General features: G+C 48.8%; 1 long non-coding RNA gene across 1 annotated transcript; it reads left to right on the plus strand.

Moving 5' to 3' along the window:
• Window positions 1-5,939: 5,939 nt before the first annotated feature.
• Window positions 5,940-19,893, plus strand: LOC104002998 (uncharacterized). Its single transcript, XR_675488.4, has 7 exons — window positions 5,940-6,933; window positions 9,173-9,295; window positions 9,684-9,831; window positions 10,833-10,922; window positions 13,442-13,764; window positions 18,353-18,791; window positions 19,539-19,893. It is a non-coding gene; the product is annotated as an uncharacterized LOC104002998 (long non-coding RNA).
• The last annotated feature ends 3,975 nt before the right edge of the window (window positions 19,894-23,868 follow it).

The raw sequence follows: 23,868 nt of genomic DNA on the forward strand, positions 1-23,868 counted from the left end.
GGTCTTCATGTCCCCCGGCTTTTTCCTGGCAGGTTGCCCTGAACAAAACTACCTAAACTATAAGCTCATGAATAAATAAGTTTGGGATAAAAATAAGGTTGGGATGCGAGCCTAGTAATTTTCCAAAAATAGACCTCCCTAGGACTTGCTGCCTGTCCTTTGTTTTTATTTTTTAATTTTTTATTTTTTGTTTTTGAGACAGCCTCGCTCTGTTCCCCAGGCTGGAGTACAGTGGCACAATCTCAGCTCACTGCAACCTCCACCTCCCAGGTTCAAGCAATTCTCCTGTCTCAGCCTCCTGAGTAGCTGGGATTATAGGTGCGTGCCACCATGCCTAGCTAATTTGTGTATTTTTTTTTTAAGCAGAGATGGGGTTTCATCATGTTGGCCAGGCTGGTCTTGAACTCCTGACCTCAGGTGATCCTCCCACCTCGGCCTCCCAGAGTGCTGGGATTACAGGTGTGAGCCACCACGCCTGGCTGCTGCCTGTCCTTTTGTATGAAAAGGCACCATTTTGGCTATCAAAGATGGTTTGTGGGTTGGACAAGAAATGTAGGGGAGTCAATGGATGGGAAGCGAAAGTGGGAGCCTCGTCATTTTAACGAGATTTGTAACTAAAAAAGCAACACCTCTCTGCAGCTGCCCTTGTGGACAAGGGAGGGGAGGGGTCAGGAGGCTGAGGAGGAACAGCCAGGACAGCCTCTCCTGCTGCATGGAATCTTCCATCCACTCGGTGACTGTGACTACGTATTTCTGGTTGCACAGGAAGCGCACTGACCTATTCTGGTTTGGTATCAACACAATAACAGAGGTAATCTTAAAATAGTTTTTCTGCCTTTGGAATAAAACCTTTTGCATTGAACAGAATCTAGGAGAAGAGGTTAATTGAGAGTTGACTCACAGTCTTAGATTTGCAGAAAAGAGGGTCAGGTGGAGCCCTTCTGCAGGAGTTATTTACCTCAAAGCTTCAACCTCTCCACCCTGTGGATTAAGCTGCTCAAGGCTGAGCCCTGCCCTGGCTCAGTCCTGGTACCCAGGAAATGCGACCGTTGGTCCTACCCACACAGAGAGTTATAATCTATGAGTATATCATGAAAAAGGAATTCAGTCCAATATTTTGGAGACTCCTACTTTGACATCCCCTCCTTCCCTGGGCAGGGAAGATGATCTTTTCAGCAACGGGATCTGCTGGAGTTTTAGAATTTGATTGGGTTCAACTAAAAACAAAACAAATAACACCAGCCATTGTTCTGGGAACTATGTACACAAAGATAAATAAGACTTTGTGTGGTCATAGGAGTCTCAGTCTAGAAGGAAAACGTGAAAATAATCACAGTGAGGGTGTGAGCATTGGTGAAAGAACACCAATGTTCTTACTTTGCTCATTCATTCGTTTGGCAAATGTTAATTGTCTACTGTGTGCCAGGCACCTTGCTAGTGTCGGGGGGATGCCATGTCCCATGACAGATACAGCCCTTGCCATCATGAAGCTTATAGTGAGCAAGTAGACGTTGAGCAAATAACATATCTTTGATTTGCATTTGTGACAGAGGTGTTGAAAGACGTACAGGAAGCTATGAGAGTTTAATATCAGAGAACTTGTGAGCTTAGATAGTTCCCCGAAGTTGGCTTCCCCACAACCTCCTGTCTGTCCTCCCCTCAGCCTGATGTGTGCAACAGCCTCCTCCTCCACCAGATTCTGACCTTGGACCTCGCTGATTCCCCAGGTCCAGGCTCTCTGCCTCTGGAGTGCAGCTTGCCACACCTGCAAAGCAAGCCCAGGGCACCTCTGCCTGATGCGCGGCTGAAACATCTGGGCTTGGCAGGATAGGAAGACGCAGGGAACAGGGCTCCAGACTGGACACCGGTCCTCCATCTAGCTTTGTCGCAAAGTAGCCATGTGGTCTGGATTCCCCCCACACATCCTGTTCCCTTCAGTCCCCAGGCTCTCCCTACCCACCTCTGCTTGCCCCCACATCCTCTGCATACTATGAGGAAGCACCACCCACAGCCTCTGGAAGCAGGATGCTTGGCTTCAGATCCTACCAACTTGGGCACATCACTTTACCTCTGTGTGCCTCAGTTTCCTCCTCTATAAAATGGGCACAACACCAGCACCTAGCACTCAGGGTGGTTGTGACGATTAAGTGTGTTAATGCAAGAGCACCTCACACATGGGCCCATGGTACATGCCATGTAAGTGCCAGCTGCTCTGCTCATACCATGTATCATTTTCCCACCAAATCGATGTGATTTCAAAGGAAGGGCACAGAGACTCATGCCGTATTACCTGCAACATTTAGCGTCCACACCCTTGGTTCTCAAACTTGAGCATGCAACAGCGTCACCCGGAGGGCTTGCTGGAGCACAGCCTGCTGGGCCCCTTCCAGAGCTTCTGATTGTGCAGGTCTGGGGCGGGGCCTGAGAATGTGCATTTCTAACAAGTTCCCAGATGCTGCTGCTGGTCCAGGGACCACACTTTGAGAACCACTGGACTAATTTACTACTCAGATTGTATTGGCATCCATCTAGAAATGAACACATATTTGAGCACCTACAATGTGCCCACTACTGTATTAGGAGCGTTCGCATATTTCATTTTATTTTCACCAGAAAGCAGCAAAATGGGCCTCATTCTGCCTATTTTCCACCGAAGTTACCAATGCTCAGAGAAGCTACGTGACTTTCCTGAAGTCCTGCGACTTGAACTCTGACCTCTGGGTGTCAGTTTCAGTTGTCTACTTTTCCATTGCTTTTTGAACCTAGTTTTGGGATAGAAACAGTACCAGGGGAACCTGCAGAGGAGGAAGGAGCCCTTGGGAAAAGGTTTCTCCTAGGTGATCAGAGGTCTGCACGTGTCTGATGTTTATTGCGGAGATGCCAGAAATCCACTGAATTAGGAGACCCAGAGGGGCTGCACCTTGAGCCACAGCTCCTGCCCAGTACGTGGCTCTCTAGGGCCACAAAGAGGAAACCCAGAGCTCAATCTGGGCAGCTGCCTGTGGCTCGTGAGTGGCACCCCCATGGTTTGAGACCCCCACCCCAGCGGAATGAGCTGGGCTGTCTCTCCACCTCTCCTCCATTCCCTGCACTTTCTCCCACAGCCTGGAAAACAGGTGCTGCCCATTAACAGGGGAACAGCGCCAATCAGGAGGAAACACTCCGCATTAAGCCCTTGACACATGCCACAATTTTGACAAATAAGACACAAAAGCAGGAGGTGCCAGGAGCCCCAGAGTTCAGGCCTAGCTGCTGGCATGAAAGAAGGAGGGCAGGAGTGGAGGCTTTGGCTGAGAAGACCTGGGCATGGGGAAGGGGAGCTGGGAGGGGGCCCACCAGGTGCCACTCCTTACAGCCTTTCATCTGCCTGGGAGCCCGGAGATAGACGCTGCATGAGCCAGGCCTGAGCCAGCAGAACTGTTGGCCTGGAGAGAGGATGCAGAGCGCTGGCGAACCCCAACCTTACCGCCACTTCTTAACCTCACTGCAGGGTTCCAAGACTCTCCCCATTCCAAATGCAAAGAGCCTCCAGGATGCTGATTTGCATGTGATTTGCATGCTGGATCTGAGGTCCCTGCCTCTCCTCCCTTCCCCTGTCTCCAGTTCCTTTCTCTGCAGGGTTGAGCTCCAGCAGGTTGACAACTAACCTGGGAGAAAGGAGTGGCTTCCTTTACTATGCTGGGGACTTGTGACCCCCCTTTGTACAGTACAGCGAGGCTGAGGGAGCAGAGGGAAGAGGTGACAGGACCACAGCTCTACAGAGTGGCTCCTTCCGGGGATTTCAATGCCTATGAGGAAGGATACTCAGCTGTCCCCTGGCGATCTGGTTAAAATGCAGATTCCAGCTCCTCAGGTCTGGAGTAAGACCCAGATCCAGCATTTCTAACAAGATCCCAAATGATGCTGCCTCCCAGGCTACACTTGAGTAGCAAGGGTGTAGGGCTGTGGGCATGTGGGAATCCCCTGGGGGCCTTCCACACCGACACTGGGTTCCACCCCAGAGATTCCGATATAATGGTCCAGCCTTGGGCACCAGGAGATTCTAACATGCGACTTGAGCTCCACTGTGGGACACCTGTACCCGTGTGTAGAACAAAGTGATTGTAATGACGCTGACCTCCTGTGAGGAGAAGAAGAGACGGAAAACTCATTAGAGGATAAACACCGGCCGTTCATTCAGCCGTTAGAGAACTAGACCACCAAAGGAGATGCCGCTTGCTCCTCGCACTCCACACACGCTCCAGGTCATTTACCAGACAGCAGGAACAGGCCACTGGACTGTCAGTTCCAGGAGGAAGGGTCAACGATGGCTTTGTTCATGGATACACCTAGTGCCCAGCATCTGCAACATGGTAGGGGTGGGACGGGGGGATGACGGACAGGGGGCACCGCAGGAATGGATGCTGGCCAGTGATGGGGAGAGCACTGCATCCTCATCTCCAGCCTGCCATATTTCCCATCAGGAGGGGATCTTTTCTGTGACTCCAGAAGGGATTTGGGAGGACTTATTCCTTGTGAAAAACATTGTCACACCCTCGTTAATCAAGCTTTCTTCCTTGGCAGAGAGGATGGAGAGGAAGAGGAAACTTTCATTCCACAGAAGGGCATCTGCCAATTTCCCACTTGGGGACGAGATTGAAATAGCTTTTTCAGATCCTCCAGTTAAGCTGACACATGTGGACCCTTCAATCCTCCACTGGGTTCCCTCCCAGGAGCAGTTATCTCGGCTCCAGCAGAACGGCTCTATCTCACCGCAGCCTGCCAGCTGTCTCGCTTCACAACAGAGAGAGGCTGGGGCCCCAAAGACACTTCTGGTGCAAATAGCATCGGAGAAGCAGACGCTGGAGCACTGGGGAGGGGAGGGAAGGGCGGCCAGGTCAGCTGGGCCACCCTTCATTCACATGGTCAGCCAGTGCCTAGGAGCTGTGAGGTCTTGGGGGGCCACGTGGAGCTGCAGCCGGATAACAGGGCCAGGGCTGAGAGTGATCTGAAGATGACAGAGCTAAAAAAGCATCACTTTAAGGTGAGGAAGGTAAATGCCACTTCTGGGCCGGCACCGTTCCCCAGGCTGGGAATGAGATAATGAATTATTACCCAAGGAAATGAAACCGCTAATAAAATCAAAAGCAAAGCTAGGGGAGGTTAAACTCCATTTTTAAAAAGGCGCTGGTGATTTATAGAGTGCCCTCTCTCCTTGCCTCCTAGGGCACCAGCAGCTCCCCCTGTCCCTCCCTCTCTTCCCCACCTGCTGGCCCCTGGCCCTCTGGACATACAGATCCTGGCCTCTCTGCCAGCTCTCCCCAGCCTCTGGCTGTTCTTTTTTCTCCATCCCCCTAGTGAGCCACTTCCACCCTCAATGGGAATTTAAAGGCTTGATTTGTGCTGAAATTTGGGCCAATTGATTGCAGGAGCTCAGTCCCCAAGGAATGGCTACGAGGAAATCCATTTTCCTTAGGAGTCCATTTCGACCTTTGAGCCAGCAAATTACAAGTAGAACCAGCCCCAGAATGGCAATCAGGTTTTGGAGGCTGGCGCTGGGCAGGTGTGGCTCATGCAGTGAGTGACTAATTGATGGGGCCTTCGAGCGGGAACCTGGCCCTCTCCTGATTCAGGGAAGCTCACTGGCTACAACATTTTCCTTCTCGCTGTGTCTGCTCTAATCCCTAGCAAGCTCCATTTCTGAAACCCTGGCCCCCTCGGTCTTGGCTCCCCTCCTTCCCTGCCTGAAGCCATCAAGCCCCTGCTGTCTGACCTCATTGCCCGTTTCCGTGGTGATGGCCCTGTGATGTCACTGGTGGTGGCCTGTGAGCCTTCAGGTGGGTAGGATGACAGCAGCAGGTGCCCAGGAGGAGGGGAGGAACAAAGATCTTGTTTTTGTGCCATCATCCCTGATACATAATGAAAACCCAGGGTAGGGGTGGGGTGGGAATGGAGTGGGGAGATCTGACTCTGCAGCCATCCCTCACCACTCCTGCTTGGACATCACCAGGCACAGCTAGAGAAGGCAGAAAAAGTTCCTCCAACCCCTTCCCCAGGCACCTATGCAGGCTCCACACTCCTGCCTGAACAGCTATGATTTTAAAAGCCATCGAGTCATGAAGAGAAGTGTGCCAGTGTGTGCCGGACTCAGTTTCCCCTGTGCACCATTTTCCCCAGTCAGCCCTGCACCTTCCAAGAAGTATGACCCGAAGGCACACCCTAGTCAGCTCAGGCCCCACATTCCTGCAAAAATCAGGCTCCAGGGCTCCCTCATCGCAGCATGGGTTCTGCAGGAAGCCCCAGTGCCAAGTGGCTTTCAAAACTAGCCTCAGCTAGCAACGTGGCGGCTATTTCAGCGACCGACAAAAGCAGCTCCCCCAGCCTCCCTTGGTGTTTGTGGTCCCTTTTGTTCCAGCCAGGCACCATGAGGAAAATGCAGCATCCGTTTGGAAACAAAGGCTCGGGCAGGCTCTCTCCAGTCTGAAAAGCCCACTTTCACTTGAGTTTCAGGTAATTTGCTGTGCAGCCTGAATTCGTTAGACAAATTAGGCTCACTTGGACTTCAGGTGTCTCAATTACCTGGGTGATTTGCATGTTTATGAGTGAAGGGGACTGCACAGTAGCAGAAAGCAAATTTGAAATCCTGACTTTGGGAGCCCTGGAGCCCCTCCGCTGCACCTTTACTTTCCCTACCAGAAAGGAGGAAGGACAGAGTAGCTCCCCAGCAAGCAGATCAGCGGATGTCACATAACCACAGGGCAGTCATCAGGGAGCACGACCCCTCCCCCAGGGCCACGCAGGCCTTAGTTTCTCCTTCTGGATCTGCCAGCAAAACAAAGGTAACTGCGTAAGAACAGCTTCCAAAGGTGGAAGAAGAAAGTGAGAAAATCAATATTATTGATCGTTCATACCTAAGAAAAAGAGGCAAGAGGCTTCCCATAGCACAGCTGGGAGGTGAAGAGTTAATCCTATAATCTAGTCTGCCAGGGAGCAAGGCAAGGACTGGAGCTATTTTCAACCCGAAGTGTGCATGCAGAATGCTTGATGCTTGGGGGGAGGAGCTGGAAAGCCTGAGACCATTTGAAAGCATTAATTGAGTACCCAGGGTATATAGACCCTATTCTCAGGCCATGCTGGAATTCCAAAGGACAAGGGGGCTGTCTCCTGTCTTCTATTAGAGCATGGACCACCTTCCCCCACTTTCAATTTCTTCTCTGTGCCCACTCCCCCTCCCCAGGCCACAGCTCCTTCCTGGGCTCCGTGAAGTACCTACAGATGCCTGATGACCTTTTTAGAGTTGGCCCAATTACTCAACTGAAACAGCTTAAGCATTGCAAATTCACACACGCAGACTCTGCTAGTTGTCTGAGTAAGAGCTAGAGCGCTGGGCCCTGGCTGTATATTGGACTCACCTGGAGAATGTTTTAAATGATTGGAACCTGAGTCCCACCCCCAGAGAGTATGATTTAATTGGTATTGGATGCAGTGGCATTTTTTAAAAGCTCCTCTGGTGATTTAAACATGCCACAAAGCCTGAGAGCCCCTGAGCTGGAGGATTTGGGATTTTTGAATTGTTTAATGATGAGTCGTTGGGCTGAAATTGATCAAGTGTGATGGGATCAAGACAGGCTTAGATTCTATGCACCTGGTGGGCTGCTATCTTCAAACAAAATAGTGATGTAAGGTTTTCATATGAGTGTGATTGTAATGGATCTACATAAGAGTTGGTATGAGTATAGATTTGCCTGGAGTAAAGTCTTCACTAAACTGGCATTAGTTGAAGGAAGAGGTGGCAGGAAGAAGTAATTGATATTTCTTGAGTATCTGTTGCGTGCCAGGAACTGTGCTTGGAAGACTATACTGATATTTCATTTATTGTTTCCAACCACATGGCAAATGAGCATTACTCCTATTTTACAGATGAGGAAACTGAGACTCAGAAAGGATAAGTGTAATTTTGCCTGAGATTATACAGCTATTGAGTTTTGGGAGACAATTTTCTGAGGGCCCCTCACATTTCTATGTGTCTTGCAAACAGAGACACTGACTGCCTTTGTCTGAACTATCCTTATAAGGATGCTTGCCTGGGGAACAGCTTTGGAAAATACAATATCTTCCTCTGGAGCAAAGGGTAGGCATGCTTACTGTCCATTATAAAAGATTCCGATTCCTTAAGCTCAGGATTCCTCTTTTGGAACACAGTCCACTGTGTGAGCAGGTATCGCCTAGGGCCCTCTTTGTGCTGCCTTATGGAAACCATGGCCTGGAGAATTGGCACAAAACGCTAATACTCTGGCTGCTACTATTGTGTAATAAACTGTCCTTTGTCTCTGATCCATGAGTCTCATGTCTTCCACCAGCATCCATGAAACTGTAGCAGGCCAGACTAACTTGTTAACTTGCAAATGGGGCAAGGTTTCAGACCCCACAAAGTTCTTGGCAATGTAATCTAAATCTGTTTTCCTCTAAACCTGTGCATTTAAGAGATGGGTAAGCAAGAGGAGATATTAAAACACAACAAAACACTCTCCGTCAATGACCACTTTCTCTCTAGATATAAAATAATATAAATTAGTTCCCTTTCTCCTTTCTATGAGATAAATAAACAGATTCATTCTGTATCAAGAGTTAAAAGAAGTACAACACTTGGGCACCATGACGTGCCCTCTGGGTTCCAGGTTCCATGTGATTTTCAGTTCTGAGCTAGTTCCTGTTTTCCCTCAAGGATGTTTCACTGGATCCCATCAACTGGCTCTCGGCCTTGATAAGAAAATCTGGGTCTAGCCTAGCCTCAACACCCATACCCCACTCACTCTGTAGCTGTTAGAAGCCTATTACCCGCTTGACCTACTTATCTTTCAAATAGAAGAGAAATGATCTTTCTTCGGGTGCTAATGCTACCGGCCTGCATGACCCTTCATTTGTGACCATTCCTCTTTGAGACCAGAATTTTCAAAAGACTGATTATAATCACAGTCTCATTCTCAATATTTGCAAAAGGCCTTTCCTAACACAGTTCTTTAAAACCAGCTAAGTTACTAGGTAAGTCAATTTCGAAAGGATGGCTTTGTTTCAGTGCTAATTAGCTTCTCTTCTGATGGATGAGAAGTTTACATGCAATGATTTCTAGTAGCAGGTTCGTATAATTTTTCACTGTTAATTATTAAAAATTATTAAACATAATACTCTTTAGGTGCCAGAAACTTTTAAAGGTGCTTTATAAAGTATCCTAAATCTACTCAACAACCCTAAAAGTGAAGTATTTTCACTCAAAGAAGCTGAGATTTCAAGGTTGAATATCTTGCATGCACAGCTAGTAAGTGGCAGAGCTGGAACCCAAGGTCACATCTGTCCAGCCCCCAAAGCCAGACCCTTCTAATAACCAACTGCCCCCTTTTTAAAACAGCTTTATTGAGATATAATACACATACTCTACAATTCGCCCATTTAAAACGTACGATTCAATGGGCTTAGTAAGTCCTCAGATATGTGCAACCATCGCCACAGTCAATTTTAGAACATTTTCCTCACGCTCAAAAGAAACCCTGTAGACTTTAGTTATCACCCTCCATCACTCCTCCTCCCCAGCCCCAACCAACTGCCTTTTATAAAGTCTCTTTCTAAAAAAGCCAACGCGTTTTCTTCTCTCTGTATTAAATATTGCAGTATATTCGTATTCATTTATAAATGGGTTGCCTTTCCAGGTTACTGAGAGGTTAAGAATTGCCAAAAAAGACCTGTGCCTTCCCTCAGATATTCCCTGGGGTTAGTCCTTCTCTCCTCCTTCTGCCAAGAGACCACTGAGAAGTGCCTCAGAAGAGCTAAGGGCTGCCCCAGGTGGTTATGTGGGAGGTGAGTTTGGGTGTGAGTTGATGATGAAAGGGTTGGGGATCCCAGAAAACTTCTTCCAGCCTGGACTCAAGCCTTGTATCTCATGAACAGGGAAGAGACCATCTCCTTTCAGACACAGCTAGCCCTCCCAGAGAAGCCCCTCATTCTTCCTTCTATAGAGGCACCTTGGGGAAAGTTGACTTTGCCCGAGGAAGGCTTTGCCAGAGTGGCCTTGGGGTCAGTCAGACTTGGCAAAGAGTTTGGTGTGCAGATGTTTCCACTTGGTTTCCCCCAGAAGCTGACCCTGAAGGACATGAGTGCTTGGAGTTTGGGTTGGGAGGTATAGGGATCACTGGTGGGGTGGGGTGGGGAGGGCACTGGGAAGGGACACAAGAAGGGGAAGGTGGCCACTGAAGGGCGGGCTCCTGAACCCACTGCCCCAGCAGGAAACCAGCTCTTACTCTCCGAGTCAACTCTAGGAAACTCTGTAAAACACCCAGCTCAGAGTTACCCCTCCCCCTGTCCAGGGATACAGACACTGGGTGTGGAAAACACCAACTCCCAGTAGGCTCTGGTAGAGGCTCCTCCAAAGGGTGCAAATTCCTTAGCTGTCCTGGCAAGCTACGCACATGTGGGCAGAGCAGCCTCTGCAGTTTTGGATAAAGTTCTCAGGCAGAGAAATAGACACTGGTAGTGGGAGGTTGGCTGAGAGCACAAAATGGTCAGGCCTGGGGGATATGGCGGGGGAATGACCAGAGCATCTGTGACAGCCTGGCCCCCATCTGAACCCCTGCATGTGCAGGTGCACCCACACCCCCTCCACACACACACACACACGCACACACATGTGCACACACACAGTGGGATAGGAATATGGCTGCAGTACAGCACCTTCCTCCACCCCTGGGCTCCCCTCTTGCTCTCTGTCCATGGTCAGGGTGCTCCTTTGCATGGTAATGAAGTTCATTAAATGAGGTTTATTAGGAACCAGCTAGTAAAGGTCTACGTCTTTTCCGCCGAAGCTGGAGAATTTCCCAAAAAGCTTCATGAAGAGCTTGAAACCCCAGAAGAGATCCCTTGGGGATGGGAGTTGCTCCAGGACAGAAGCAGCAGTAAGCTCCACCCACCCGTCTGGGGACACACAGGAGGCGTTTGATGAACAAAGCTTGTTAGAGAGCTGGCTTTCTTTTGAGCTGCAGCCTGACCAGCCTCCCCTGCACAGGCCCTAGAGGCTCAGCGGCTGGAGGGCAGCCTGGAAGTGCTGTCCATGCCCAAGGGTCTGAGCTGGGAAGGCCGATCACCTTCCTTGGTTCAACCTCTGAAAGCTGAGAGCACCTGGGGCTCCTCTCTTTCAGGAATGGAATGGAACTCTGCAGTTTTGGGCAGCCCAAGGCCATGTCTACTTCATTGCTAGTTGGCAGAATATCCATTCATTCATTTCTTCACTCATTCATTCATCTATTATTCACTAACTTATTCATTTATTCATGATCTGTGAATCAGGGATTACAGGAGTCATGAAACACAATAATTGGAATATGTAAACCCTTCACCTTGCTTCAGAGGCTTAAGAGCACACATGAATCTAAGGTAGTCTAGAATCCCTGGCGCACCTCCTCAGCAGCCCCAGCCTCTGGCTCCAGCTCTGTGCACGTGTAGGATCATGTCTTGGCTATGCCAGTGGGCTGTAAACACCATTAGGAGAGGACACAGGTCCTGTTCACCACCACATCCTCATAACCTAGCATTGTCCTTGGCACACAGGAGGTAGTAAATACCTGTGAATGAATGGATGGATATGTGCCTTTGAGTAAAAGGCTAATTCTTGTACATATTTTTAATGCATTCCTATATGTGTTTGGATATCTGTACACGTTTATGTATATGTCATAGTTTTTGTATGGTTATATAAGTGTGTGCATCTGTGTGTCATGTATGTATGTGAGAGAGAGTTCTTAATAGACATGGGTTTTCTTTCACAATATTTCAAGAGAATGAACATTTTTGCTTCCTGGTATCTGACTTTGTAAGTCCAATCTGCATTTTCCACACATGTACAGCTCTCCAGACTTTCAAATATTTATACTCCTATATTTAAAATCTGTGAAATGTCTCTCTCTCACCCCTTATGCGCTTGTACGCTCTCTCCTCTCTCTTCTCTTTCTCTGTCTGCCCTCAGCCCTCCCCTCCACCTCATTTCCTCTTTGTCCCCAGATATAGACATACATATGGGTGAACACTCCCAAACTAAGCCACACTTTTCACTTCCGAGTTGGAGATATGGAGGGATACACAGGAGCCATCAACCCGGCCTATGACAAATCTCTAATGATAAGCCCAGCCAGGGAGGGGAGCAGCAGCTTTGGGGCCTGTGCCCCAAACCTCTGTGCCCCTTGAAGAGAGGACCTGCCCCGGGAGAAGTTTCCTCGGGCTGCAGCAGAGCTTGGAAGGAGGAGGAACTAATTGATGTTTGCCCAGGGCTTCAGAGACATGCACTGAGTAAACATCAGCATTGCCTGGGTTTAGGCGGCTTAGGGTCTTATCTCTGGGAGGTTATAATGTCTTATGATGCTGACCAAGAGAAGAGGAATCCCCCCAGGATTTTTCGACCTGAGATAGTCTGTGGACCTTCTCTGTCCCATACCCTATGGCCAAGCCATGAACCACCCACCTCTCAGTGACCAGTTAAAAAAGACCTCACGCCCCTCCGTGCTTTTTTTTTCTTTTGAGACAGGGTCTTGCTCTGTCACCCAGGCTGGAGTACAATGGTGCCATCATAGCTCACTGCAGCCTCTACCTCCTGGGCTCAAGCAATCCTTCCACCCCAGCCTCCCAAGTACCTGGGACTACAGGTACACACCACCATGCCCAGCTATTTTTTGTATTTTTTATGGAGGTGGGGTTTTGCCATGTTGCCCAGGCTGGTCTTGAACTCCTGAGCTCATGTGATCCACCCGCCTCAACCTCTTAAAATCTTGGGATTACAGGCGTGAGCCACCATGCCTGGCCTCCCTCTGTGCTTCTGCGATTCCCTCTACCCCAAACGCTTCCACTCTCCGTGTCTACCTGCTCATCTTTCGTGATTCAGCTTAAACATCTTTTCCTTCGAGGTCCCAGACTGAGACAGAGTCCCAAATTCTAAGCTCTGAGAGAAGCCTGCACCAACTTCTATGGCTATGGAAGAAGTTTCTCTATGGATGACCTATCTAGGTGTTGGGCTGTCCTGCTGAGTTTATAGAAAGTGCAAACTGCTATATTGATCTTTGTACCAGAGCCCTTGCACATAGTTGGGCTGAAATGAACTTAGGGACCAAAAAGGGTAGGCCAAGGGTATAGCTGATGATGGTGAGAAGATAGGCAATGTGTTGATAAGGCACACTGATAAGTGATTTATAATATTCTCATGTTTCTCATAATATCTGTGAAGATGGGATTATCCCCATTGTACACATGGCAAAATTGAGGCTCAGAGAGCCCTGCAATGCATGACGGAGCTAAGAGTCAACCCAAGTGTGTCCAATTCCAAAGCCAGGGCTCTTGGTCACAGTGCTGTATGTGTGAAACCATAGCATATGCATATATTATTAATAAAAGAACAAGCAAGTTAGAAAACAAATTTTCCGTCCATTAGCTGAGTCAAGGCTTGAGGATTTGGAGACTAAGCAACTCTCAAGAGAAAGTTCTGCTGGGACCCCTCCCTTGGTCTTCCCTTTCTGCCCCCTCTGATGCCCCCTTCATCCATCCCTGCCTGCCTTCTGGTCTGTCCCTGCAGCGTGAGTGCCAGACAGAAGCCTGTTCTGGTGTCCTGACATGCTACAATTATGCAGATTTACACAGCAAGCGTAAGGCCTTCTCCGCATGTATGGCTTCCCCATTCCCAACCAGACCATGACCTTCCTAAGGAAAGTGACCGAATTCCGCACTTCTCAAACCTTGCGGAGGGGCAGGGAGATGGTAAGTGACTTTGGTTAGGTGCTACCACCTGTCAGGCCCGATGGAGGGGTCCTTCCATGAGTTTTTTTTAAGATTTGGGCTCTTTGAGGTGTGTTATCCCCATTTTACACAGGAGAGCAGCCCTGAGGCTCACAGAAATTAGTTTCCTTGTCCAAGATCACCCAAGTCGTACGATTAACCTTAGAAAAGCTTTCTGCCTTTCTTGGGATGAATATTTTGAGTAGGAAGGAAGTAACCGTTTCCTGTCTTTGTAATCTGAGAGGAACTAATTGGCGTTTTCCCAGGGCTTCAGAGAGAGTCACAGGTGGGTTTCTGGAGGCTGGGGGTCTTATTTCTGAAAAGTTATAATGTCTTTACATGCAAACCAGGAGGCCAAGGCATCCCTCACTGAGGTTTTTCCTGGTTGAGACACAAAAACCTGTGGACCTCTGCATCCTGACCCTGTATCTGAGCCATGACTCACTGGCCAGGGAAGATCTACTGAGACCAGTACCAATAATGGAGCCCAATTGATTAGAACCTTGAGAAGCCCTAAGCGGAGTGAGAAACATTTGACTTCCAATGGGAAATCCAGATGCTTAGGGTATCATTCAAAATACCATGATGGGCTCCTCAAAGGCATGACCTCAGCTCTTGTTTCCTATCAGGGGATCAGTGATTGAGCAAGGCCAATAATGTCAATTCCACATTTGGGCTCTTATGGAGCTGGCCATTCCAGAGTCAGGTGTAGCAAAACAAAACCACACCCCTGAAAATGCAGTATTCTGAAGAATGGGAAATGGAAGGGGCAGTGAGGAGGAAGCCACCAGGACACCCGCAGCCCTGGGTTCGAGCTCCACCTTGCTCTCTGCCCTTCTCTACCCCGCACTGGGCCCTGGGGGTTGACCTGAATGGACCACAGCCTCTAGGGGAAGGTCCTTCCTTGCCTCCTCCAGCTTCTGGTGGCCCTGGGTGATCCTTGCCTTGTAGCTCCCTTTTCCCTGGAGCAGCTCCCAGGACTGCTGGCAGGTTCCTGGGGGCTTTGTGGAACAATGTAAGAATCCCTGGTAGAGATCAGTGTTTCTCAGCATTAGCTATGGATCAGAAATGGCTGCAGAGCTTTGGAAAAATACAGAGGCTGAAATCTCACCTGTACCCTGCGGCACAACCCACAAGGGAAAGGCCCCAGTGTCTGCTGGATTCCAGGTGACTCTGATGTCAGGCAGGGTTGAGAAACACTGACCCAAACATTCTGAGCTTTATCCCTGGGTTATATCAGATCGTTTCCAGGCCTTGCAACACCTGTTCACTGTGTTTACTCTAGAAACGATGGAGTTGGTGGTGTCTCCCACTATTTTAGTCTGTGTTCACCACACAGGTTTATTTTCTTAGACAATGAGAATTTTTGTAAATGATCATGTTTGTCTTTTGTATTGACTGCTTGGACCCACAGGCTTAAATGTGCAGTTTAATTTTAGCAATGACACAGGTCCTGTGGCTCCAACAGCTGCAGATAGCCTTTGCCTCTGATCTTAGTTTCCTCTATTTTCCTTGGTCTTAATTTTTTATTATACTTCACTGCTTCATGGAATTACACATCAGTACCAGGAATGGTTTAGGGAATAAAGTGGCATTTAAATTTATAAAGAACAGGCCAGGCATGGTGGCTCACACCTGTAATCCCAGCGCTTTGGGAGGCAGAAGCTGGCAGATCACTTGAAGTCAGAAGTTCGAGACCAGCCTGGCCAACATGTGTAAAACCCTGTCTCTACTAAAAATACAAAAATTAGTTAGACGTTGTGGTGGGTGCCTGTAATATTAATCCCAGCTACTCGGGAGGTGGAGGCAGGAGAATTGCTTGAACCTGGGAGGCAGAGGTCACAGTGAGCCAAGATGGAGCCACTGCACTCCAGCCTGGGTGACAGAGTGAGACTCCATCTCAAAAAAAAAAAAAATTATGAAGAACAAAACGGAAGTGGTGTATGATGATAATGAAGCTTGTGTCTGCAGCCACAGGACACCAAGTGCAGGTTAAAGAGACCTCCTCTAGCTTTAGATTTCCTCACATGTGCCACCTCCTCCAGGAAGCCTTTCCTGATCATCTGAACCCGATGAATCACCTCATGATAAATGATCCTAACTCTTGTTCTCCATTAAAATGACTCGTTCAGCCCCAGTCTTCCTCACCAGACTGTGATTTTTGACATGAGCCAAAAGCATGCCTGTCTTTCTCCTGGGTGTAACCCCATTGCCCAGCACACGGCCTGCTGCAGCATAATCATCTGATTAATATTTATTGGACGAGCAAATGGAAATAGCCGCAAAACTCGACTGCTGGGTGAAATATACAAGAAATAAATATAAAGGCTGTGTGATAAGAAGGTGACTCACAGAGTGAGGAGAGAGAAGGAAAAAGAAAGGCAGGTGGGAGGGAAGAAAGGAGCAGCTGGTTGAAAAGAAGACAGAACGGGAGCTGGCAGCATCTGAGCAGCTATTTACCCAGATCCCAGTGAGAGTCTCTACAGACTGTGTCCCATTTTATCTTCACAACACTCTCGGAAGGCGAGCCAGCTACCCCCACTTTACAGATGAGGAGACTGAAGCTTGAGGCGTCTAAGCTGCCTGAAATTCATAAAGCCCAGGAGTAACTGAGTCAGATCTGAATCTGAGGGTCTGTGGCTTCAAAGCTGGGAGGCTGTCCCCTGCAGCACAGGGACAAATATCAGAATCCCAAGGTGGCCACATCTACTACTCATCCTGCCAGGGACCCTTCCACCTGCTCCACGAACAGGGTTCTCTTCGCAGAGGGTCTGTTTCTGTGGCTGACTGGGCGAGCAGGGATCAGCGGAAAAGGAGATGACGAGGCTTCAACTTTGGCACCCCTATTCAGTGAGAAGAATGGAGCACACAGATTATAAGAGGGTCAACTGGGAGACTGAGTAAGGAGGAAACACCTCCCATTTCACCTTGCCTGTGAGCTGAGGAGGTGGTAGGGGTTGGGCAGCTGCTGCTGCCATCCCTACCCTCCCAGCCTCCATCCACACCTCCTCCCAGAACTGCCTGCAGAGGAGCCAGCCAGGCTGGGCTTGAGGCTGTCAGGCCAGGAATGGCCAGGGGCCCAGAGAGGTGGGCACCAGCTGGGGCCTTGCTTCAGCAACACAGCCAGAGCTGTGCATACCAGGGCCAGCAGTGGCCGTTTTTCCAAGCTGCAGTGGCTGCTGGGCCAGAGGCTGTCCCTGTGGATTCTTGCCACCTGCAATTCCCAGTCTTCATGGGTGGGAAGAAGGCTCATCTAGACACCCCAACCCAAGGAGTAGGGTAGTGCCAATGCGTGCCCCTGGGACAAGAGGACTTTATTTGCCCTCACCTGTGTCCTTTGATTTGGGGACTCTGGGGACCCTGGCCAAGATACATGTATGTGCTCCAAAGCCTTAGCTTCCCCTCTAGCCATTGGTCATCCAGAGCTTAATTCCTTATGTGAAAACAAAAATGCTAGCAAGAGAATAGAAGCCTTGGGGAAGTTGCCCAGAATAGAAAGGCTTTAAACCCCCAGAAAGCACTGAGCATTTCAAATCACTATACTGAGTCAATTGGTGCCGAATCCTCTTTCAAGCTTTGAATCAACACTGTCCAGCTAGCACTGTTGACTCAGGAGGGTCCAAGGGTTGACCAGGGGAGAGATAGCTGTGTGTGGCCTGGGGTCAGAGCTCTCCAACCCTACTTTCTGGAGCTCTTCCAACCTGGACTTCTGACTCAGGCTCTGCAGCAAATATTCTTGTTTTCGCTGATTTCTCTACATGTGAAGAATCTGAGTGGTTTGGATCCCAACCATTTAGATGGATGACTGGACTTACAGCCCTCCTGGACCCTTGCCAACTATGATTCAGCCATTCTTCCTACCCCAAAGGGAGCCGAGCAACAAATGATATACTGCAGTTTTTGCCTGATAGATGCAATTTACACATCAGCAAAAGCTTCCCAACAGGAAGGTCTGACATGGACGACGGTGAGCAGCATTCCCTGGGCCTGGCATACTGGCTCATGCCTGTAATCTCAGTGCTTTTGTGGGGGGGCTGAGGCAGGTGGATCACTTGAGCCCAGGAGTTCTGGAACAGCCTGAGCAACATAGCAAGACCCTATCTCTACAAAAAAAAAAAAAAAAAAAAAAAAAAAAAAAAAAAAAGAAAAGAAAAGAAAGAAAAAGAAAAAAAAGGACAGCATTCCACTTATTCTCAAGAGGTATTTAAATTCTGAAGAATTTATCATCACCTTGCACAAAGAATGGAACCAGGAGTATCCATGTTTCTTCTGTGCCCTTGAATTCTCCAGTGACTTCATCTTTAGCTAAAATCTCAGCAAAATGTGGAGGAATGGCTACTCCTGAGCAGTTTTCTCTTGGCTCCCTCGGATCATGTAGCAGAGGTCTGGCTTGGTCAGAAATACTGTCCTTTCCAGAGATATGGCCAATAGGCAATAGCGAGGGGGAGGGAGAGAGAGAGGATAGGGCTGAAGGGGGTTATTACTATAGAGCCAGAGGGTCACATGTCCCTATTCAATTCCACACAAGAAGGCTCAGCAATAATCACCAACCCACTTGCTTCCCTACAAGGTAACCATGTCACAACCAGTTCCTCCCAGAGGATTCAACATCACTGCTCATCTCCTCAGACGAATCAAGAGGATTGGTCATTGGGAAGTCATCCTGAGTTGTGACCACTCTCTGGAACCCAGAACTTCCTGCTTCACATGGACTGGATGAATGTCTAGGGGCACAGCTGTTTCTAGACACCTGGTTTGTCTTCAGAATCTCAAATCTTAAAGGCTTTCTGGTCCAACCATCCAATGCATGGTGAGGCCCCTTCTGGATTGCCCCTGCCTGCAGCATCCTGGTTTGTGCCTACATATTTCCAGGGACAGCCAGGAAGATTCCATGCAATTATGTGTTCCCTGTTCCAGGGGAGCCCACAGCTTGATCAGGGGACAGACTGTATCTTCCATCAACTCAAGAACTAAGACTCAAATTTAAAAAATGCAAGGCTGGGGGCCAGGTGCGGTGGCTTAAGCCTGTAATCCCAGCACTTTGGGAGGCTGAAGCAGGCATATCACCTGGCCTCACGAGTTCAAGAAAAGCCTGGGCAACATGGTGAAACCCTATCTGCACCAAAAATACAAAAAATTAGCCGGGCGAGGTGGCGTGCGCCTGTGGTCCCAGTTACTTGGGAGGCTGAGATGGGAGGATCACTTGAACCTGGGAGGCAGATGTTGCAGTGAGCTGAGATTGTGCCACTGCACTCTAACCTGGATGACAAACTGAGACCCCATCTCAAAAAAAAAATAAATAAATAAGGGGATCTGAAAAGGCTCTGTACTGTATGCATCCTACTATCTGACATTCTGCACAAGGCAAAACTATGAAGACAGTGAAAAAAAAAGATCAGTGGTTTCAGAGGTGGGGAGGAGGGATGGATAGGTGGAGCATAGAGGATTTTTAGGGCAGTAAAGCTTTTCCAGATGGTATTGTCATGTGGATACATGCCACACCTTTGTCCTGAACCACAGAATGTACAAAACCAAGAGTGAACCCTAAATGTAAACTGTGAACTTTAATAATAATGCGTCAACATTGGCTCATCCCTTGTAACCAACGTACCACACTAATGCACGATGCTAATAACAGGGGGTGCTGGAGTGGGAATAAAAGGGTCTACAGGAACTCTGTGTACATTCCATTCAATTTTTCTGTAAACCTAAGACTGCTTAAATAATAAAGTCTATTAATTTTTTCTAAATTGCAGGATGAAGAAATAAAGAGAGGGTGAAATCATTCTGGGAAGTTTCCTTGAAAGGGGTGAGTCATAAAGAGGGGGTGGGTGCAGGTGAGAAGGAGGAAGATTACAGACTGCAGGGATGAGCAAATACCATCTCCCAGGATTTCCTGAAGTTTTTCTCCCTCCCAAAGCCCAAATCTGCCTCTTTTTGGGGCCCAGCGAGGACCCTGGAAGACAGAGATCCTAGAAAAAGCAGAGGGAAAAGAAGAGGAAGAGAACATGGAGAAACCGCCAGGGAACAGAACTCTTGGTCCAGGAGGCGCAAACCACAAGTGCAATTAGTCAAAAAAACCCCTGAAATTAAAAAATGATTCCAAGCTGAGGAGGGGAGTACATAAGTTACTGCAGCCCCAAGACATTTATGAATAATACAAATGCCGTGAGGTGCTGAGCCTGAGCACAGTTAATTAATATGTACAGGAGCAGAGATGCACTTGAAAAACAATAGTGCTGTTTCCCCCTCGCCAGAAGTAAAAATATTTCCAGAAAGACTGACACGTTTATTATTTTCTAACATAATTACCTTATTGTGGAGCATTTGTAATGGAACACATTAGAGACGCTAAGCACCTGCCTGCCTTCCCTTAATGCAGTTTGGTTCAGTGGTGCTGGGCACTGGAGGTGGGAGGAGGCTGGCAGGGTGGCAGCGGTGGGGGCGTCTCGGGAGATCTGTGCACACACATACTTGATGCCCTTTCTCTCTCCTTCCCCTACTCGCTTTCCTTAAACCAAGCAAACATCCTCTCCCTTCCTCCTTCCATTCCCTCCCCTGCCTGCCTTACTGCCACCCAGTTCTAGGGACCTCCGTGAGCTAGTGACAGCCTGAGGGGCAAAGCTGAGAGATTCAGGGTTCCCCGATGACTGGCTGAGAGAAAACGTCTGCAGAAGGAGGAAAAGCAGAAGCCACCCTCTGCCGGAGGAGGGAGAAGGGATGAGAGGGGACAGGCCTAGGGCTTAAATGTTCGCCCCAAGACCCAGAACAGCCTAGCACTTCAGCCTTTCTGCTATCCTTGTTTTGCAAGGATGTAGAGTGAGAATATTGATCTGGGAGGCTGGGACCCTAGGTTCTTGTCCTCACTCTTCTAGCCCAAAGACCAAAAGTCACTTTGTCTCTGAATCTCCATGTCCTCACCTGTAGAAGGGCATCAGTGGAGGACAGCTGGCCTGGCTGGCCTCCAACATCCCTGCTGCCCAATGTCCTGAGCACATCAGCCACTCAGCCAAGAGGTGAGCGTTGTCATCCTATCCAGCCTTTTCCCCCCACAGTTAAGAATGCCTCGCCCAACAGATAGATGCCCAATTTACTCTCTCCCGGGAGAGAAATGCCTGTCTTCTCCCTTCCACTCCCATTGGCTCCCTGCCGTGCCCAGCCTCCCTGCTCCTCCCATCGCCACACACATAATGGAATCCAGAAGGCGGGCGCCCATGCTGCCATGTGCATGGTGTGCCATCCCTGGCCACGCCCACCTGGCCAGTCTCCATCCTTGGCACCCGCTGCTCCTCATCTTTTCCTCTTGCTCCTCTCCCTCTTGCCACCTTAAACACTGGCCCCCTCCAGCATTTTGCCCTTGGCCCTCCTCTCTTCCCATTTTCTGGGCCCTCCTATGGTTTGATTGCACAGATAAATTTTACATCTGTCTTTAAATCCCAACCCTTGCTTCTGAGCTCCAGAATTTGTAAATACAGCTGGCAGTGGAACATCTTTATCTACTTAAGAATCACTGTGCTCAAATGGAGCCCTTTATCTTCCCCACTAAACCTGCTTCTCCACCTATTTTCTATTTCAGGGACTGGCATTCCCCTACTCTCATAATTCAGAAATCCAAGAGGCTTTCCAGAATCCCCTTTCTCTTTATATCTCATACTCATCTGGCCACAAAACTGATCTTATGCCCAAAATAGCCCAGGACTCTCTTTCCTGTCTTCACTGACACTGTCTTCCTTTCTTGAGCAGATTCATGGGGTAGTCTTTCATCTGTACATCCTCCCTACTGAGCTCGCCCAGAGGCTGGCACTTGGGTAAACGGCAGCAAATATTTACTGAATGAATAAGCCCCATCTCAGGCCGTTCCATTGTCCACATTGCTAGTGGTCCTCCTCCTAAAATCCAGAGATAATTATATCTTTGTCTTGCTTGAAAACCTCCATAACATGCCGTGACTTCCAGGATAGTTTCACCCCATGCTGCCTAATTTTACATGGTTTGTACACCCTCCAACACCATCTCCAGCAGGCACCCATGGCAATACCAGCTCCTGTGTCTCTAATCAAAGGCCCCATCTCATGCTTTTGTGCCTTGCATGTGTTGTCCCTGTTGCCTGGAGCATCATTCATCCGCCATCTGGTCAACCTCTATTGTAATCTAAGAATCACTATTCTGGTGATCTATCACTATGTAATGAATAACCCCAAACTTAGTGGCTTAAAACAACAATCATTTTATTACCATATCTTATAGTTCTGGGCTTGACTGGGCTCAGAACTGGGTTCTGTTCTTGTTCATGGTTTCTCATATGGTTGCAGTCAGACAGTGGCTGGGCTGGAGTCATCTTGAGGACTTTCTCACTCACATGTCTGCCTGGGTCAGTGGGTACCACCTACACATAGGCTCTTCATGTGGCTTGGGCTTCCTCCCAACATGGTGGCCGTGTTGTTAGAGCAAGCATACCGAGAGAAAAAGATCAGCAGAAGCTTCTTGACCTTTTCTAACCTAACCTTGGAAGTCCTGTAGCATCACTGCTGCTACAGTCTACTCATCAAGGTTGTCACAAGGGCCTGCCCAGGTTCAAAGGAAGGGGATATTTCACTTCTTGATGAGGGAATGGCAAGGTTCTGAAGACAGCATGTGGGATGGAAATATTGTTGCAGCCACTGAGGGAAAATATAATCTGCCACATATGACAGCCCCTCCTCCAAGAAGTCCTTGGATGTCCCTTTCCCTCCTCCAGGCTACTCCTGTGCCTCTTGCTAGTATTCCCCACCATATGTGCTGTCATTATTTTTTAGTTTAGTTCATTGAGGGCATGGGCTATCTTTTACTTATCTTTGTGCTTGGCACATAGTTGGTTCTCATTAATTGCTTGCAAATTACTCACTGAGGAAGTGAGAGACTGAGTATGACCTGCTAACCCATAGCAAGGAATGTTCTTTCCAGAGCAGGAAGTGACTTCCCAGGATGGCCACCACTCAGGCAATTGTGGGCAGTAGCCCTGGCTGAAGCTACTCCTCAACTAAAACATACCTGGCCCTCACTGCTGCCATTCAGGACGCCTCTCCCATGTAAGATCTGTTACCTGCTGGCAGGTGTGCACAGGTGAAGCCCTTTGATTCTCCCCAATACCACCTCCACCTTCTTGCTCCTGTTTTAAAATTTCCAGCAGTGGAATGAAAGGTGGCTCCATGAAAGAGGGAAGAGTGTGGGAAAGTTTGGAGGGTTGGTGGGAAGCAAAGGGAGAGGAAGCCCCCTCCTTTCTCCCTCCCATTCCCCATTGGCCCTCTGGAGCCATGGAGCACAGAAATATCCCTTCTCATTTCCCGGCACCATTCCCCAGCTGCCTGGCCAGGATTGCTGGGCCTTTGGAGCAATTGTTTGCTGAGCCATTCAGCGGGCAGCTCCCTCATGGGCACACAGCCCTGCTGCCTGACAGGCTGTGTGCAAGGGGACAGGCCTGAATGACTGTAATATGAACCATGAAAGTGGATATTAAAGGCTTTATTACAGGGTGAGGACTGCTAATTGCAACTTTCCTTTCAGGAAGCTGGAGCTGATGAGTTTAAGCAGCGGCACCCAATTATTATAACTCTGTCAGCACAGAGCAGGGGAGAGGTGGGGGAGGGGAGGAGGCAGGCTGAAGGCACAATTACCTGAACTTTATCCAAGGCACACACCGCTGGCCTGGAATGTTAAAGGGAGATTGGTTCTGCTCCGAGCTTCCTCCCTGTCACAGCTGTGTTGTTGTTGATTACTGATCCCGCAGCCCCTCTCCCCTGCCCTGCAGTCTTCTTGTGGAAGAGGTGGCACTTGTGTACATCAAATGACACCCAAGCTCTCCCTGGCCCCTGCTGGTGACACAGCCCCCATGCTGAGACCTAAGGCCTTCCAGGGCACCTTGGAATCAAGCTGCCCAGGCTTCCATTCTTTAGATGGGAAAGTAGACTCAGTGAAGACAGGAAGTTGCCCAGATTACCCAGCTCTTAAGCGGCAGAGCAGGAGGTAACTGGAGGCTCCTTAAAATTCAGCCCCAGGTATAGGCACTGCCCACCATGTACACAGGGTGAGTATTCTGATGTGCTCCCG

This window comes from Pan troglodytes, chromosome 19 (assembly GCF_028858775.2).
Source record: "Pan troglodytes isolate AG18354 chromosome 19, NHGRI_mPanTro3-v2.0_pri, whole genome shotgun sequence".
NCBI lineage: Eukaryota > Metazoa > Chordata > Mammalia > Primates > Hominidae > Pan > Pan troglodytes.